The sequence below is a fragment of the Aythya fuligula genome, chromosome 18, assembly GCF_009819795.1.
Source record: "Aythya fuligula isolate bAytFul2 chromosome 18, bAytFul2.pri, whole genome shotgun sequence".
NCBI classification, from domain to species: domain Eukaryota; kingdom Metazoa; phylum Chordata; class Aves; order Anseriformes; family Anatidae; genus Aythya; species Aythya fuligula.
Window position 1 is genome coordinate 12,319,722 of NC_045576.1, and position 16,731 is coordinate 12,336,452.

Consider the following 16,731-nt stretch of genomic DNA (forward strand, 5'->3'; position numbering starts at 1 on the left):
CCTCGGGGCATGCAGGCAGACCCTGTGGATCTGGAGCAGCTCTGTCCCGGGCACTCCAAGCTCCCACCCCATCCCATGGGGCAGCGTGACCCTCAGGACAGGGCTGGGAGCTGCTGACAGGCGGCTGTGCTGCTCCTTCAGCCCCGGGCACGGGGCCGTGCAGGGCCTGGCAGGCGCGCAGCCCGGGCGCCGCATCCATCTGCGTGCGGGAGTTCGCCAGCAGCAGCGAGAAACAAATCCGAGGGTAGGAAATCAGACAGCAGAAGGAAGGGAATGGAGCATTTCATGGCTGTTTGTGCTGCTCTTGCATCTGTATTCGTGTCCAGATTCCTTTGTGATTGGAGATTCTTATATACTAAAATAGACGGATTTCCCATCAGACTGCCTTAAATCTCTGGCATATCAGACTTTGAGTCCAAACAGACAAAATGTGCGTGTTGTGTTTTATCTATTGCAAAAGGTACTTTTTAGTTGCTGGTGTGCAGTGCTGCCTCCTGAGAAGCGCTGCTGAATTCTTTCCACGTTTTCCTTCCTGGAGCCTTTATTACAGAGAACAAACAGGCTGAAGAACGGGGAGCGGGGCGCAGCCGGGCGCTCCTCATGTACTGCACGGCCCTGGCCCGGCCACTTTGTGCTGCGGGGTGCCCCGTGGTGCAGACCCCGCTGTGCCCATGGGCAGGGGCTGTCCCCTTGGGCACCTCTCTGCGTGCCCAGGTGGGTGCTGGCAGGGCTGCGGGGTGCTGCTGCGCCGGGGACCGGCCGGAGCCTCTGGTGGCAAGGGGCTGAGGATGCTCAGCCAACTGCCATCCCTAAATAGGATCCTCAGACTCGTCATTTGACTGCCTCTTCAGCGCTGATGAGCCACTCTGATGTTACTATTTAAAATCCTAATTGCTTTAATCAGCTCGCCTTTAGGCCTGTGTGCAGCTCGGGAGTCCAGCAGGCTGAGAGCTCTCCTGCTCCCCTTCCGCCCGCCCGCTGCGGGGTGGCCCCGGCCCCGCTCTCCAGGCCCAGGTGCGCCCTCGGCGGGGACCCAGCGCTCGGCGGCGGGCGGGGGGTGCTGCGGGTCTGCGGCCGGGGGGGGTCAAACGAGTGTGAAGGGGAGCTGCTGATGCCCTGGGATGAGAGATGCCAAAGCTGTAATGAGCTGGGAACTCCCTGTGTCCCCTCTGGCAGCTCCCTGCGCTCACCTTTATCACCGCTAATTACTCCCCAGGGTCGGAATTCGCCTTTCCTGGCTGGCAGGGGCTGAGGGCAAGCCCCGGTCCTGCTCCCCGTGCAGCGGGAGGGATCCCTCCCAGCCCGGGCTGCAGCTTTGCCTTTGCAGCTTCTCGCCACTGCGATGACATGGGGGCTGGAGAGGCGGGTGGGAGATGAAAACCCCAAACCTGGAGGCACAGCACTGCTGAAGGCAGCCCCCCCTCCTCCTTGGTTCCCCCTTTGCCAGCTCCGCTTCCACCCCTGCGCTCGCAGGGTGCTCCCAGGGGCTTCCCCTCTCCAGGGCAGGGGGCTGGGTTTGTCCCTTGCTGGGGGCACGGGGGGCAGCGGGGTGATGCACGGGGCTGGCGGGCGCTCGGTGCTGGCAGGCAGGGAGGAAATGAGCAGGAAGGCGCCCGCTGCGGCCAGCGGATCCGAGCTCCCTGCCTGGATCACGAGCTCTGCGGCAGCTCCTCCTCTCCTGCCAGGCCTGGCAGCCTGGAAGGTGTTTGGGGAGGGACGGTGCTGGCAGCACGGGCGCGAGCACCAGCTCCTGGGGACAGGCTGTCCTCTCCTTCTGTTGTGTTGTGGCACGGCTGCTCCGGGGCGCAGCGTCCAGCCTGCAGCCCCGTTTCCATCACCAAGACTCTGTCCTGCTGAGCCCACAAGTGCAGGGCTGCTCCAGCCCCCAGAGGTGTTCCCCTGGGACAGCTGGCCACGGGAGCTGACCCCCGTCTTCCCTCGATGCTGGAGCAGCATCAGCCTTCCCTCCCTGGCATCTCCTCACTTTCACAGGGCCGTGCTCCCCGCCAGTGCCCTGGGCACATCCCGAAACCTGTAGAGCTGCTGCCCCTCCTTCGACAGGGCAAGGGGAGCTGCAGCTGGAGGCCAAGAGCAGGGGGCTCTCGGGGGCTGAAGAGGCCTTGAAGGGCCCCTCTCGTGGAGGGGAGCCTGGGGAGCTGCCCCCAGAACTTGTCCCCACTTGGCTGTTTGTGTGCCGAGTGTCACCTGCATGACACCAGCTCGCTGCACGCAGCGGCACGGCACGGCCAGCCCCTGGGGCACACGGTGGCACAGCTCAGTGCCCAAAATGCGGTGCGCTGGCAAAGCGATGCCTGGGAGGGAGCTGCTGCTGCAGGGCTGCTGCGTTTGTCCCAGGCGGGGTTTGCAGGCAGAGCAGGGGCACCCGGGGCACCCGGTGCTTCCCTGGCTCCGCAGCCCCGCTCGCTGCCCTGGTGTCCCGGGGGTGCCCGCATGCTCCACGTGCACCCACAGCCTCGGGCCACACGGTCCCAGAGTGTCTCTGGGCGCACAGAAAGCCTCAGACAGTGGATTTCACAACTTAAAGCAGACTTCCTGGGGAGCGAGGACATCTCTGCATTTATTCAAGGACATCCCTTCTCAATTAAATCCCGGCATGGACTAAACAAATGGGCTGCTGAGATCAAAGGGTGTTTTTTTTTTTTTTTTTTGCATTTTTTTTTAAATCATTGAAAAGATGCATTGAAAGGAGAGTGTTGTGGGTTTTGTTTCCATTAGCCTGGTAGGGAGGAGAAACTTCCATTAAATTCACATAAAGGCATTTGCCTATGTTAATGCGGAAGCAAAGTGTTGGTAAATGTTGTTTGTGGGGTAATGGCCTGGGCACGCTGCGGGTGCTGCTGGTGCTGCTGCTCCTGCCGGTGCAGGTTTCTCGCTGTGAGACGAGTGGGATCCATCCCCGCAGCACGTTGTGGGGTCCTGCCTTTGTGACCCCCTTCTCGGCTCATCTGTGAGCGTCCCCGGCCCCAGGACACGTGTGCTGAGGTCCCTGGGGCGCAGGGAGGATGAGGAGCAGCAGGATGTCAGCTGTCCCCCCTTGGGCACATCCCTCGTGGTGGGGCTGGCAGCTGAGGACCCCCCGGCTGGCAGCGTGTTGGGGATGGAGACCACGAGCCCCCCCCGGGCTCCCCCAGGATTGATGGTGCTGTTAAAGCGTCGGGCTGGCCTGGGGCCGGACCCGTTGCAGGTGAAGATTTATGGAGGAATCTGCCTCGGTGAAGGTTTTATCACAGCTTTTAAACAGCCGAGAGGGTGCTGGGGGGCAGCAGCCCCAGGCTGGGACCTGCTGTGGCACTGCCATGCAGGGGGGGGGCTCCTCTCACAGCCCCAGCTGACGATGGGGATCACTCCTGGGGACCCCCGGGTGAGGGGGGCAGTGCCAGGACCCCCCCGAGCTGGGTGGGCACGCAGTGCTCGGGGGGCATCCAAGCACACGCAGAAAGGGGCCGGAACGCTTCTGTCCAGCCTCTGGGGCTGGCGGGGTCGCCTCTGGGGGTGCCCCCGTTGGCTGCAGCCCCTGGCGCCGTGCTGTGCTCCTGCGGCTGCAGCCTGAGCTCTGCTTTGGGGTGTTTTGCTGCGTTTTCATGAGCGTTGCCGAGCGTGAGGAGCGGTTTGGTTGCGTGCCTTCCTGGGGGCTGCCGCCGGGTCCCCGCAGCCGCCCCCACAGGCCCGAGCTGCTCCTGCTCCTTCTTTCAAGGATCCGTCTGTGCAGAAATTGATCCCCTTTGCCACCAGCCCTGTCTCCTTTTTCCTTTTAAATGGTGTCACTCTTAAATTTCCTGGCCTCTCTAATAGATTTTTATATAATCACTACAGTGCACTTTTAAAGAGCGATAGATCACGTTCATTGCTTTTCCCCGTGATTAATTTCCCATAATAGTCCTCTGTAACACCAAGGCAAAGAGAGGAGAGAGAAGAAAACCCCCACATTATCCACTTTGTGCTCAGAGTATAAATGAATTAGATTTAATTTTTGTTTAATTGTTTCCATAGCTCAGCCTCTGCTAACTTTGCAGGATAATTTATTTTGCAGTCTGGGGGAAAAGAAGGGAAGAAAGTCTCCGCAGCCGAGCGGTCTGCCTGTGGATAGTGTTTAATTACAGCTGATAGTCTTATCTGCTTGTAATTATTGGAGTCTCGTCGGGCTCTCTCCTGCTGGCGCTCCCCTTTGCACTCCCCAGGTCGATCCCTGGAGCGCCGCGGGCACGCAGCGAGGGGCCTGGGGTGCTTCGGGGAAGGGAGAGGTCTGGAGGTGGGGACACATCCAGAAAGCGCCTGGTGCCCACCAAGGAGCTGGTTTGGGGTGCCGGGGGTGGCCCCTGGCCATGTCCCCGGGCCGGACTCAGCACCCGGGGCAGAGCTGGAGGAGGAAGCAGGAGGGAGGTGAGGAGCGGGCTGGGGGGCGAGGGGCGCACACCCGTGGGGCTGGGAGCAGGCGGGGATTTGTGTCCTGGGACGAGCAGTAGCCAGGGTGCGGGGAGGCTACTCCTGCTGCTTTATTATGATCGTTGTTCCTATTATTTATTAATTATTATTATTTATTTGCGTAGCTTGGGAAGGGGAATGCTTCATGGGAAAGCAGCGAGCTTTCTGCACTGCTGGAGCTTGTGGCTTCCTGGGCATTGCATCCCGCTCAGCCTGGGCACAGCAGCTCCCGCAGCCCCCCTCCAGCCTGCTGTGCTGCTCCCCCTGCCCCCCCCGTCCCCCCCTGTCCCCCCTTGACCCCACATCAGCCCCGTCCCGTCCTGCCCGGGGCGAGCGTGGGAAGAGCAGCGGGGACGGAGCCACCGCACGTCCTCGGAGCCGAGCTCGCCCATTAATCACTGCCTGTGGGGGCATCGGGCCCCTGCTTAAAATGCATTGGCAGTGCCGAGGTGAGAGCAGGAGCTCGAGAGAGCCTCTGTTAATCTGCTCCCTCGGAGACGGGCTACCTTCGGCCTGTTAATCAGTTGCAGTAATTACAATCCCAACTTTACATGCGGAATGTTAATTAATGCACGGCTGCAGGGGCCAGCACCAGGCGCCGGGTGCCCGGGGTGCAAGGGGTGGCCGTGGCATTAACGCCTCCAGCAGGGGCAGGAGCTGCGTTTCCCGGACGGTGGCTGCTGGGCTTGCTGCTCCGGGACCACAGCTTGTCTTTCAATTTGCTTTGCTGACGTGGATGGCAAGATTTGGTGTGGAAATCGGGTAATGCGCTTGGAGCTCCCCACCCTGCTGCCTGCCCCTGGGGACCTAACGCTGGGCGCAGGATCCAGATGTGGCCTCGAGGGTGCTGAGCGCTGCGGGGCGGTGGCAGCCCTGGGGGTGGCCGGGGGGGGCTGCTGCTGGCTCACCCCCAGCTCGGAGCCGGAGCCGTTTGTGCCGAGCCACGAGCACTGCTCTGGGTGCAGGACTTGGCGTTTCCCTTGCTGGACTTTGTGGGGCTGCTCCTGGCCCCTTCTTCCCACGTGCAAAGGTCTGAGCAGCAGCTCTGCTGCAATACCTAGGCTTATGTGGGGGATGGATCCGTGCTCTCCATCCTGCTCTGGGAACCCCACACTGGTGCCACCAGTAGCCTTAGCCCTGGGCAGGGCGTTCACATCCACGCTGAGAGCTGCAAAATGCCAGAGCGTGGAGCCGCGGGTGCTGGTGGCCCCTGGGCCAGCTCCTGCTCGGCACAGACCCTGCTGGGACGCCCCGAGGCAGCTCTAGGTGCTGTTCCCAGCTCTCTGTGCTGGCAGCAATGTGCCTGGTGTCTCGGGGGGCTGCGGTGCCAGGGCTTTGCAGGGGATCGTGCGAGTCCCTGGGCTGAGCCCCGCAGCGCACGGGGGATGCTCCTGGATCATCCCCACGGCGTGCTGGGGCCTCGTTAGGTGCGAATGTTGGGCAGCAGGGGAAGGGCAGGGAGAGCCCTGCTGCCAGCACACGGGGCAGGCATTAAAACCCCGGTCAGGCCTGGCCGGGAGCGGCACTGCCCGGGCTCATTGCTGCGAGCAGCTGAAGGAGAGCAGAGCAGAGGCGTGAGCTGAGAGGAATGACAAAGAGGGGGAAGGAGAGGAAGAAGCCCTGGAGGAGGAGGAGGAGGGAGGCTGGGTGAGTGCCGCATGCAGCACGGGGGGCTCCAGCTGCCAGAGCTTGTCCCCAGTCCCCAAGCAGGGACCCGACGTCCCCGTGGGTGTCCTGCTGGTCCCCAGCGCCCCGTCCCCTGGCTGCCCTCTCCCCGTCGGTGCGTGGGGCTGGCGGGCTCCTTTCTTGCCTTACTTTTGTTTTCAGTGCAGAGAGGTGGAGTTGCCCGGTCGCTCCAATCTTTCACTGTCGACTTTTCCCATGAGGTTTTAAACAGGTTCACTAAAGCTCTTCTGTCTCTGCGTCCACGCTGGTCATAAATCTGGGGCTTGTCTCTCCAGGCGCTGGGCTGTTGCCAGTCTTCAGAGGATCTGACTTCTCTGAATGAGGAACGCTTCTTCTGGCATTTCTGGCTCCCTCCCTTCACTGACGGTGCTGGGAAGGGCTGGGGGGGGGCTCGTGCACTGCGGCAGCCGCCCGAGATGCAGGGCTGGGAGCTGCGTGGCTGAGGGGGCCGCCGAGGTGCGGAGCTCAGCGCGGCAGCGTTTGGGCGAACCCCGGGGGCATCGCTTCATCACGCCACCCGTCCCAGAGCCTGGGCAGCATGAACGCCTCCCGGAGGTAGGAGAAGCTCCTGCTCCCCGAGCAGAGAGCCCTGCTGTGGGCTGGCTGCCTTCCCCAACGCCATGGACTGGGCACCGGCCCTGGTGATGTGCCGGGGTTTTGGGCACCAGCCGGCGTTTTGTGGGTGCTGCTGGCGTGCATTGAGCTGGGCGCACGCAGAGCTCGAGGGGGTGCGCAGCTGGCAGGGGCACTGGAGCTGGGGTAGAGGAGGAGCGCTGGTGGTCAGCGTTGCTCCCAGAGGTGTGTTGTGCGTTGCTTCTCCAGGGTTTGGCAGCAAGGACGGCTCACTGAGACGTCCCCAGCTGCCACAGGCCAGGGACAGAGCCCGAGCGGAGCTGGCGCTTGGAGCCTCTCTGAGCCTGGCCACGGGGTGGCCGGGGGTCACGAGTGCTCCTCAAGTCAGAATTACAAATTTCCCTCATTTCCTGGCACCGAGCCCCACGGGGTTTCCAGAGGGCTGATCACGGGGAAGCTGTCATTTCCGTCCTTAAAATGTGAGTGGTGAGTGGCAGATGGTGAAGGCAAGAGTTTAAGATCTAATAATGACGGGAGGAGAGGGAAGGAGCTGATGAACACGTCCCCAAATAGCCGAGGTGTCACCTTGAGAGACCGGTGTGGGGCTGCAGCCTGGGAAGGGCAGCTCTCCGCGGGGCTCCTGCCCGGGCTCCATCTCTGCTGTGCTCCGAGGGGAGCCCGGGTGCGCTCTGCAGCTGCAGATCGTAGAAGGGCACGAGCACCAAAGCTGGCTTTCCATGTTTATCCACCGTTCTTCGGATCTGGCTTCAAACCTCCTGACGAGCTGCCTGGCACATCGGCTGTTTGAGGGAGCCTGGCTGCAAGAGGCCGCTGCGAGGACCGCTGCTGCCCGCTCCTGCAGATCTCTTGGTGCCGCTGCCCGACCCGCGCCAGCCCCGGGAACAGCCCTTCTCCTCCCGTCCTGGAGCTCCCCGGATCTGTCCCGTGGTCTCTGTCCCCCGTCACTCCTCAGGTACCGTTCTGCAGCCGTGTTTCGGTCACGGGGCTGGCGGAGGTTGCGGTGCTGGTCCCTGAGCTTCTGCTGACAAGGATCCCGCTTCAGGATACCTTCATCCTTCCGTGCTAGAAAGTGCTGGCACTTCTCCACGCAGCCATTCCTGCTGGCACAGCACCAGCTGGAGCACCGGGAGACAACAACGGAGGCTTCCTCCGTGCGTTCCCCAGCTGCTGCCCGGGTCCCTCTCTGCCTGCCGTCGGTGTTGGGGCCAGCTCGGCGTGCTGAGCTCGTGGGCAGAGGGGCTGCGGGTGCACCTCGGCTTCCCAAAACTCCCCGCCTTGGGGATGGAGCCAGCTTGTAGGGCCCCGCAGCACCCATCAGACTTTGGTTCCCGGCGCTGCTACCCCAGCTGGGGCCAGGGCTGTGCGGGGACAGGACGGGGTCCTGGCAGGGCTGGAGGCGCAGTGTGGCAGAGCACAGCCTTAGCACTCAGTCCCTTTCTGCAGCAGGACCAGATGCTTTCTGCTGCACTTCGAGGTTTTTTTCCATCTTGTTCATTTTAGGGATTAATTGGAGTGTTTCTTCTCCCTCCCTCCTTCTCCCCCGTTACATACAGCTGCACATGGATTTTAGGGTCACGCTTGTTTACGCCAGTTATATTTACATTAATGGGTGTTTGTTTGTGGAAGAGCAGCAGAAATCCCATAAAAACAAATGTTCCTTGCATCCCACAACTGCCACCGCTGCCCAGGGCGGTGGAGGCTCCGGGCAGGGTGCCCCAGGACAGCCCCACGCGCCAGCAGAGCACGCTGCCGTGGGCACGAGCGGGTGCCGTGGGCACGAGCGGCTTCCAGGCGCTGCGGTACTAGCCGTGGGACTCCTCTGCTGCACGCAGTGACCTGCTAGGGGCAGGTTGGTTTTGACACCCCGGTCACAGTCCTCGGCTGTGCCCGGTGGCCCCGGTGCAGCCGCTCCCCGGGGAGCAGCCTCGGCCACGAACGGCAGCTGCCGAGCCGCCGCCTGGGGCGGCCGGGGGATTTGCAGGGTTTTACGAGGAGGTTGGGGTGGGGGAGAGCATTTAAGAAGAAGAAAAAGAAAGGGGAGGGAGGAAGCATAATTATTTTTTCAAATGGCTCTCAGCTGCTGGGTGCCTTTAAAGTTCCCTTTGTATTACTGCGGGTCAGGCCGGGCAGAGCCTGGCCCGGAGCGGTGCGGCGCCGGCCGCCTTTGTCGGCATGTCTGCGGTCGCGGCTATTAGCCGGGCTGCGGAGACCCAGCGCCTCAGATCTTCTGTGCGGCTGGTGAGAGAAATAAGCAGAGCTGCCTTATCACGCTCATTTAACTGGTTAATACATCTTCAGAGCAAATAATGCAGTCTGTGGGTGAATTGCTTAACCAACCTCATTACTATTGTGCATTTAGCAGCTTGGAGGAAGATAATACCTTTCAGGTTTGACCCAATTTTAGTTTTTGTTGTCATAACCATGGAAAATCGACCTTCAGAGACCCTCAGCAGTGAGCCTGAATAGGAAGTGATTTACAGCAAAAGTGCTGTGCAGAATACTTAATGCACTTGTGCAGAAAAACAGACCGCAACGCTCCTCTTGGCACCCGTGTCCCCCCGCAGCAGGTGCTGCCCATGCTCGAACCCCCCCAGCCCTGGTTCCTGGGCTCACGCTGCCCACACCAGGTCCCTGCGGGATGGGGTCTGGGGTCCGTGGCCATGGCAGTTCCCCTCCTGCACAACGCCATGCCTCCCTCCCTGCCAGGAGGCCGCTGCAGGGAGTTACGCCCCTGGGTGCCCGCAGGCTGCTCGTGGGGCCGCCCGCTGTGGTGGTGCGGGACCCCTGAGATTACCAGGCTGTCAGAGGGGCAGGGGGCACCTCCAGGGCACTTTTTGGGCTTGGTGAGAGCCGTGCTGCAGCCCTTGGGGTGCCCAGCCCCGGTGGGGCAGCAGGAACCCCAAAGCCCTGCCCTTGCCCTGTGTTTGTTGTGCCGGAGGTGGGGAGCATCCCCAGTGCCCGCTGCACTCCCACCGAGCGCTGGGGAGCACAGGACCAGGCAGGGGGTGATGTTCCTAATCGTGAAATTCAAATGAAAATCGCAGTAGGACTGTAAAGCTGTGAAACATGGGATGCGTTGTGCACTGCAGCATGCAGTTTCGGCTGGCCGGGGGTGGTGGGCAGATCCCTCCGTGCCCCCCTCCCCAGGCACTTTCCGAGGCTGTTTTCTCCATCCTTTTGTTCAAGATGGTTTCTCCTTCCACTCCTCGCCTGTCTTTCGCTTCTTTCCCGGCTCTTTCATCTAATAGAAATGCACCTTCAGTACGGCGGAGATCTTTACTAAATTAGGCTGTGATAACTCCCTGTTCTCTGGAGTTGGGCTAGAAAATGCAAATGCCACAAGCGGGGCGCATCCTGCTCCCCGAGCGCCTCGCGTTGCCTCCCCGCTCCGCTCCTTAATGAGCACTTTCCTTCCGGCTTACTCAGCCTTTGCCTGCTCGCAGCCTTTTCAGGACTTTTCGAGCGCCGCGTTGCACATCGTGAGCAGCATGCACCGAGCGTGCACCTTTTGGAACTCGTTATCTCAGCCTCGCCAGCCGTGCCTCCCGCGCACCCGGTGCCGCATGCTGATGGCCTGGCCGGGGCTCGGCCGCTCCTCGCCCCCCGCAGCCCCGGCCCCGCTGTCCTCGAGGGGTTTTGTGCGAGTGCCCCTGGCCCGGTTTGTGCCGTGGGGTGTGGGGCCAGCCCTGCAGCTGTGGGGCTGCGGGGCCAGCACTGCCACGGGGACGGGCGCAGGGATGAGCTCCTCTCCGTCTTTTCCCCAGGAGGTGGCTGGGGGCACCGAGTGGGCAGCTAATATTAGATTGCTTTAATTCTGCTGTTTTGCAGCGAAAGGAGAAGCTGCTCCCTCAGCGTAAGAGTTCAAACTCTTTAGCCTTCCTCTGTGTCACCTTTACGGCCATGGATACCTCCAGGTGTGACGTAAGTGAGACTCGGGGAAAAACATCTTCTGTTCAGCATCAAAATCCTATTACCAAACGCTGTGTTCTGCTGCACAGATAGCAGGCTCGGCACAGATAAGTGGGAAATAGCTCCTGATCTCGGTTGGCGCAGGCAGCTGTATCTTGGGCTGCACAGGCTCAGAGTGCTGCTTCAGTGCATTTTCTGCTGAAAGAGTCCCCGCTCTCCCCAGCCGCTGGAACAAAGGGAGAAATAACTGCTGGGATTTGCCTTCACAGCCTCCTCACAGCTCTCCCCCCCCAGCCCGAAAGGACATTTCTGCATCACTCCGCTGCTGCAGTGAAACCCAGATCACAAATCTTGTTCCTCTCGCCCTCCTCTCTGAACCCGCTGCTGGAGGTGCTGGGTTGCAGGGGTGGGTGTTTGTCTTGCTAAGATGGGTCGGATGGGCTGGGACAGGGACAGGGACAGGGACAGGGACAGGGACAGGGACAGGGACAGGGACAGGGACAGGGACAGGGACAGGGACAGGGACAGGGACAGGGGCAGAGCAGCCTCCTGGCAGTGCCCCTGCCGTGAGAGGCAGCAGCGGGGGCTCCAGCTCCCAAAACGGCGCAGATGCAGCAGCGGCGGGGCTGGCCTTGGGATTGCAGACACTGCTGGCAGCGCCCGCTCTCGCTCCATCTCCTCCCTAGGAGGCTTTGATAAAACCTCTCAGCCTTGCAGGGGTTGGTTTGTAGATGTAATCGTGGTGGTTTATTGTCTAGCAGGAGCTCAGCGGCACACAGGGAGAGGAGCACCCCAGGGACCGGCAGCGCGCTTCCCGTCTCCTGTGTCTGCACGCCCCTCTGGGGGCTGCGCTGGCTTCCCCGACTGTGGGGGAGACGCTGCAGACGCGGGGCTTGCTGCTGGATGGGGCCGCCTGCTCGCTGGGCTCCCCGCACCCACACGGCATCGGCGGGGAACGTGCCAGCCCCATCCCCGCACGCACGTGGGTTTGCTTTTGGGAACAAGGTGCTGAAAAAGTAGCGTTGGTTCATCTTGGTTTAGGTTTTCTCCCCGCTGTTTATGGTGTCCTAAATTCATTGCACGTAGCCATAGACTCATCGAGTATACGGAGCTGTAAGGGACCCAAAAGGATCACTGGGGGCTGCAGGGGGGGAAGGTGCTGGGAGAGCGAAGCTGGGGCTCAGGCTGTGGTCCTGCAGGGTTTGCTGGGCGAAGCTTTTGCCCTGCATCATGTAGCAGATTGGAGGCGATGATCTCAGCCGTCTCAGCTCTTTGGATTCACAAAATTCAGCAGGTTCAGCTGTGTTAACAGGGACCTGCAGGAAGGGATTGCTGCGGGGCCAGAGCCCGCGGACAGCCCTGAGCGGGCGGCCGAAACGTGCCACGCTCACGGGGCCTCTGCCCAGGCTGGTGTCCCGGGGCTGCTGGGCTCTCCATTGCATTTTTGGGGACCTGGGTGCAGATGCTGGGCTTGGTGGCGGTGCCCATCCTGGCCACCAGTGCCAGCTGCTTGCTGCTGGGTGGCACAAAGGTGGCTCTGGGGGGAAGCCGGTGAGCGGGGCTGCGTGCGCTCGGCTCTGCCGGGTGTCCCTGCTGCACCCACCCCCTGCCGTGCGTCCCCTCGCCCACCAGGGAGCAGTTCCCTGGTGGTTCCCGGGAGCTGTGTCGGGTGGGAGAGGAGAGGAGACGTGCGGGTGATTAAAAAAGCCCTCTCAGGAACCCGGACGGCTGAATCCCCACTTAACCCTGCGCTCTGCTTCGGTTTCTGGTAACAAAAATAATCAAAGAGGAGCGGAGCTGCAAGAGAAGCTTAATTTAAGGGAGAACAGCAAATGGGTTTCTGTGCAGGGTGGATTAGGAAATTGGGCTGTGACAGATTGACTTCAGAGGTGACTGTGATGGAAGGGGCTGGGGAGGGGCTTTGAAGCGTGCAGTTGTGTTGAGCTGCGCTCGCTGCTACGCGTGCTAATCAGGAGCAGGGCCTAATGAGCAGGAATAATTGGGTGGAAGGGGAATTCCAGCAGATTTGGGAAGGCTGGGGAGTTCCTGTGCTATTCACAGGTCCTCTCCTCTCTGGGGGTTTCTGCGCTCTCGCAGGCGCAGTGCTCGGTGCCCGTTCCAGGCTGCTTGGCTCACGGCTTTCTGCAGCGATGGGGCCTCCCCGGGGACCGTGCCGGGAGCTGGAGACACCCTGAGCGCGGTGTTTGGGGACCCACTGCCCGTCTCCTTCCCTGGTGTGGCTGCGTGGCAGCCTCTTGCTGGCTCTCCTGCCCCTTCCCCGGGTTACAGCAGGCTCTGCAGGACGGCGCGGCCGTGCTGCTGCTCCCCGGGGAGTGGTGGCCCCATCCGGCACCGCGCTGCCCCGCTCCTGGGATCTTGCTCAGATGGGTGCCTGGGGTGCTGAGGGAGCTTCACACGAAACTGGCCAGCACCCTGTCCTGGCAGAGCAGAGCTGGGATGGCTGCAGATGCTGCCCCAGGGGCTCCGTGCTCCCTCCACTCCCCCGAGTTTGGCTGATCAGAAGGCAGCGGGGTTATTCGCGAGCCGTGCCACCGTGGGCACTCTTTTTCTTTTCCCTCCTCTCCTTGCTTTTTAATGAGCCAACCTTGGAGGACCTTGAGAGACGCTCCTGCAGCTTTTCAGTGACTTATCTGCCGGCCTCTGCCCCCTATTCCGCCGAGGGGATAAATCTCTGCTCGCGGCGCGGAGCTGAGCGCCGAGCCCGTCCCGCCGCGCGCCGCAGGCTCCATAACTCACGGCGGGGGCGGGGGGGCTGCCTGGCGGAGGTCGCGGGGTGGACGTCGAACACTCAGCGCCGAGATTGATGGCATTCCCCGCCTGGAGCAGGAAAAAAAAGTCCCATTACAACAGGGGACAAGCTGGTAAATTATCTTCCGTTCAACCTGGGTCGGGGAAAAACAAACCGGAGCGGCTGGGAGCGAGGCAGGAGCACGGGCTGCCCCCGAGGAGGGCCCTGGTGGGCTGGGGGTGTTTTACACCTTCAGGAAAAGCCTCTGCCTCTCCTCGCCTCCATCCTGTGTGCTGCATCCTGCTTACAGCATCCGTGTCAGTGCAGAGACCAAGAGGTGGTCCCGGGAGGGACCCCTGAGCCCTGAGCAGGGGCTGCACTGCGCACACCCCGCAGCCAGGGCAGGACCCGGTGCCCCCTCTGGGGCTCTGCTCAGCTCTGCCCGGTGTGGGTTGGGGCGAGCGGGTGCGTGGGCAGGGCTGGTCCTGCTGGCCACGTTGTGCCTGCGGGCAGGGAGGACGAGCTCCAAAGCTCCATGAACGAATTGTGCTGTGGGAGCGGGACAGGTTGGGTGCGAGTCCCTGCGCGCTTTGCCGCTGAGCAGCAGCGAGCCGTGCCGCGGCCCCCTCCCTTACTGGTAGTGATGTTTGCGTGGGGACAGGACTGGAGACTCTCCCTCTGTCTTTCAGGCTGAGAAGCCTCTGCTGTGAGACCCCGACGGCTCTTCCCGACAGCTCGGAGAGGCAAACGCCAGCGTGAGCTCTCGCCTGCGCCCCGCAGCACGAGGCACCTCCTCTGGCCGCCCAGGTACGTCTGTCCCACCCAGCAGCCCGGGCTGGGGGAGCGTGGGGGCTGCTTGAGGCCGAGCTCCTGCTTCCCAAAGGCCGTGCCTGGTGTCTCAGCTCGTACATAAATCCACCGTGTGCTTGGCATCAGTGCCAGGTAAAGATCGTGTGCCCCCTGCCTTCACGCACGTGCCCAAGGTCCAAGCTCCTGTGAAACGACCTGGAGAGCAGGAGTGTCGTGGGGAGAAGCCACGCTCCTGGTGGGAGGAGGGCAGGAGGGATGTCCAGCTCCCTGCTGCCCACCCTGGGCAATCTCCTGGCGATTCCCTCCAGGCACAGAGCTCCTGGAGTGCTCAGGACCCGGGTGCTCCCCTGCTCAGCTCCACCACAGCCTGGCCGTGCTCAGGACACGGTGCCCAGCAGGGATCATGCTGCCAGCCCACCGCAGCCATCTGCCTGGTTTCCACTGGTTTAGTGTGAACCTGGCCCCATCAGTTCAAGGGACAGAAAATAAAAGCCACCTCCTGCTGACATCAGCCCGTGCTGGGAGCTTGCACAGGGTCTTAATGAGTAGTTAAAAAGCAAGGTGCAGGCAGCGTGACCTCCTCCAGCCACGCCACTGTCCCCGTTTCTTCCCAGTGCTCTGAGCCCTGAGGGCACGGTGCCTCGGGGGGGTTGTGACAGCGCTGCCACGGCCACGCTTTTGGCCCGATGGTGGGGACAGGGACGGGACATTGCTTGGGGACGGGGCATTGCCTGGGGACGGGGCGTTGCATGGGACACAGCACGGTGCCTGGCGGTTGCGTGCACCCCAGCGGGGGTGCTGGGGGAGACACGGCAGCCCCAGCACCCCTCCGGCCGGGCCCTGCCTCGGGCTCTGCTCCCTGAGAGCGGCTCCTGTGCTCCTCCATCCATCCCACGTGCGTGCTGTGACACCGCCAAGGAGCGAGGTTTGAGAATCTTCGTCCCTCCGCTGGGGGCAGAGGTTGTCCTGAGAGAAGGATTAAAGAGGAGCCTTCCCTCTCTGAAGAGGCTGTGCAGCTGTATTTCCCCAGCCGCATTAATCAGCTTGAAGGCAGCAGAGGAAGCCGAGCTCTGCGCGTATCACCTTGAAGCTTTTTTTTTTCTTTTCTTTTTTTTTTTTTTTTTTTGTCTTTTAGAAAACTTTGGGTGGATGTTATTGCTCATGAAAGCGAGGGTCTGATCATGCTGGGTAGGAGCAGGCGTAGTGTGGGCTGGCGCTATTATGCAAGCTTCCCACATGCAGCTCTGGCAGTGCACGCCGTTCCAGAACAACAGCCCGCGCCCAGGGCTGCCGGAGCGCCCGGCCCCGCGCTGCCCACGTCGCTCCTGCACGGGGCGAGCACCCGGCCACCGCCGTGCCCTGCGGGGTGAAGGTGGCCGGGTTAGGGGTGCATGGGCTCAGGTTTGCTCCTGCCCAAAGCAGGGGGCTGTGTGGTGCCCCAAGCTGCCGTGGGGGCTGCCCCACTGCGCCGTGCTGCGCGGGTGCCGGCACGCTGCGTCAGCTGTGCCTGGAGCACCCGGTGTCCTGCAGGGTGCTGTGGTGTGCTGGGCAGGGGGCTGGGGGCTCTGTGCTGCTTGTCGGCAGGGGATTTGCCATCAGCCGCAAGCCAAACCCCGATGGCTGGTTTTATTCCAGGGATTGTTTGCCTGGTGTCGAGCAACCTGGGGTGATTCACGCATCGCTGCTCTCAGGGCTGTGGCACCAGCGATGTCCCCGCCATCTGCTGTCACCGGGGAGCTGTGTGGCTTCCCCAGCCTCAGTAAAGATGCTCGGTGCTTGTCCTAGGGTACCCATGGATGTGTCTTCACAGCAAAAATGGGTTCCCTTTTCCAGCCAGCAATCCAACAGAGGCAAAGCCCGGCTTAGCTTCGCCTCTGGCTTAGCGAAGTGAAGCCAAACCCCAAGTGGGAGCACGTGCAGCAGGTGGGGCGGTCACACTGGTGGGGAAACTCGTCAGTGCCATGGGAACACGGCTCCAGCCTGGCCGCAGGGACCGGGCACCCTGGGACAGACGTGGGCTCGCCTGTGCTGGGGCACTGAGCCTGTTCCCAGCCAGCCTTCCTCCCTGCTGCATTTACGCTTCCCTTGAGCCTCCCTTCGCTGCCAGCATCTTCCTTGTTGTTGCCACACGATGGCTTTGGGTTGCCGGCCGTGAGCATCACACAGGGGTGCTGCTGCCTCGCACAAGGCTCGTGCTGACCGTGGGGCAGCACGGCGGATCAAGGAGCCCTGCAGAGGCGCTCGCTGTCATCCTGAAATCCAAGCGAGCCCTCCCCGGGAGGAAAGCGCTCCTTAAAGGAAGGCTTGAAGATGAGCAATGGAGAAACATCTGAAAGGGGAGCCCTCGAGGCGCTTTTGTTCCAGCGAGTGGGAGTGCTAGATCCGCTTAGACATGAAAGGCTGCGCAGCTCCATCCCCAAAGTCACCGGCGAGGAGGAGGAGGAGGAGGAGGCCGGGGGTGCGTGGCTGCAGGGGGAGGTCAGCCCGGGAGCGCCTGTCACCGGGACTCCCCTCTCCTCCTCCCCTCCGAGCGAGGAAAT

General features: G+C 62.0%; 1 protein-coding gene across 8 annotated transcripts in view; it reads left to right on the plus strand.

The window, feature by feature from the left end:
• Positions 1-16,731, plus strand: part of RBFOX3 (RNA binding fox-1 homolog 3) — a 164,137-nt gene that overhangs the window by 60,307 nt on the left and 87,099 nt on the right. For all 8 annotated transcript variants that reach the window (XM_032199657.1, XM_032199653.1, XM_032199658.1 and 5 more), the window contains exon 2: positions 14,071-14,188. The gene's annotated coding sequence lies outside the window, so the exon portion shown is untranslated. The remainder of the gene's footprint in view (positions 1-14,070; positions 14,189-16,731) is intronic.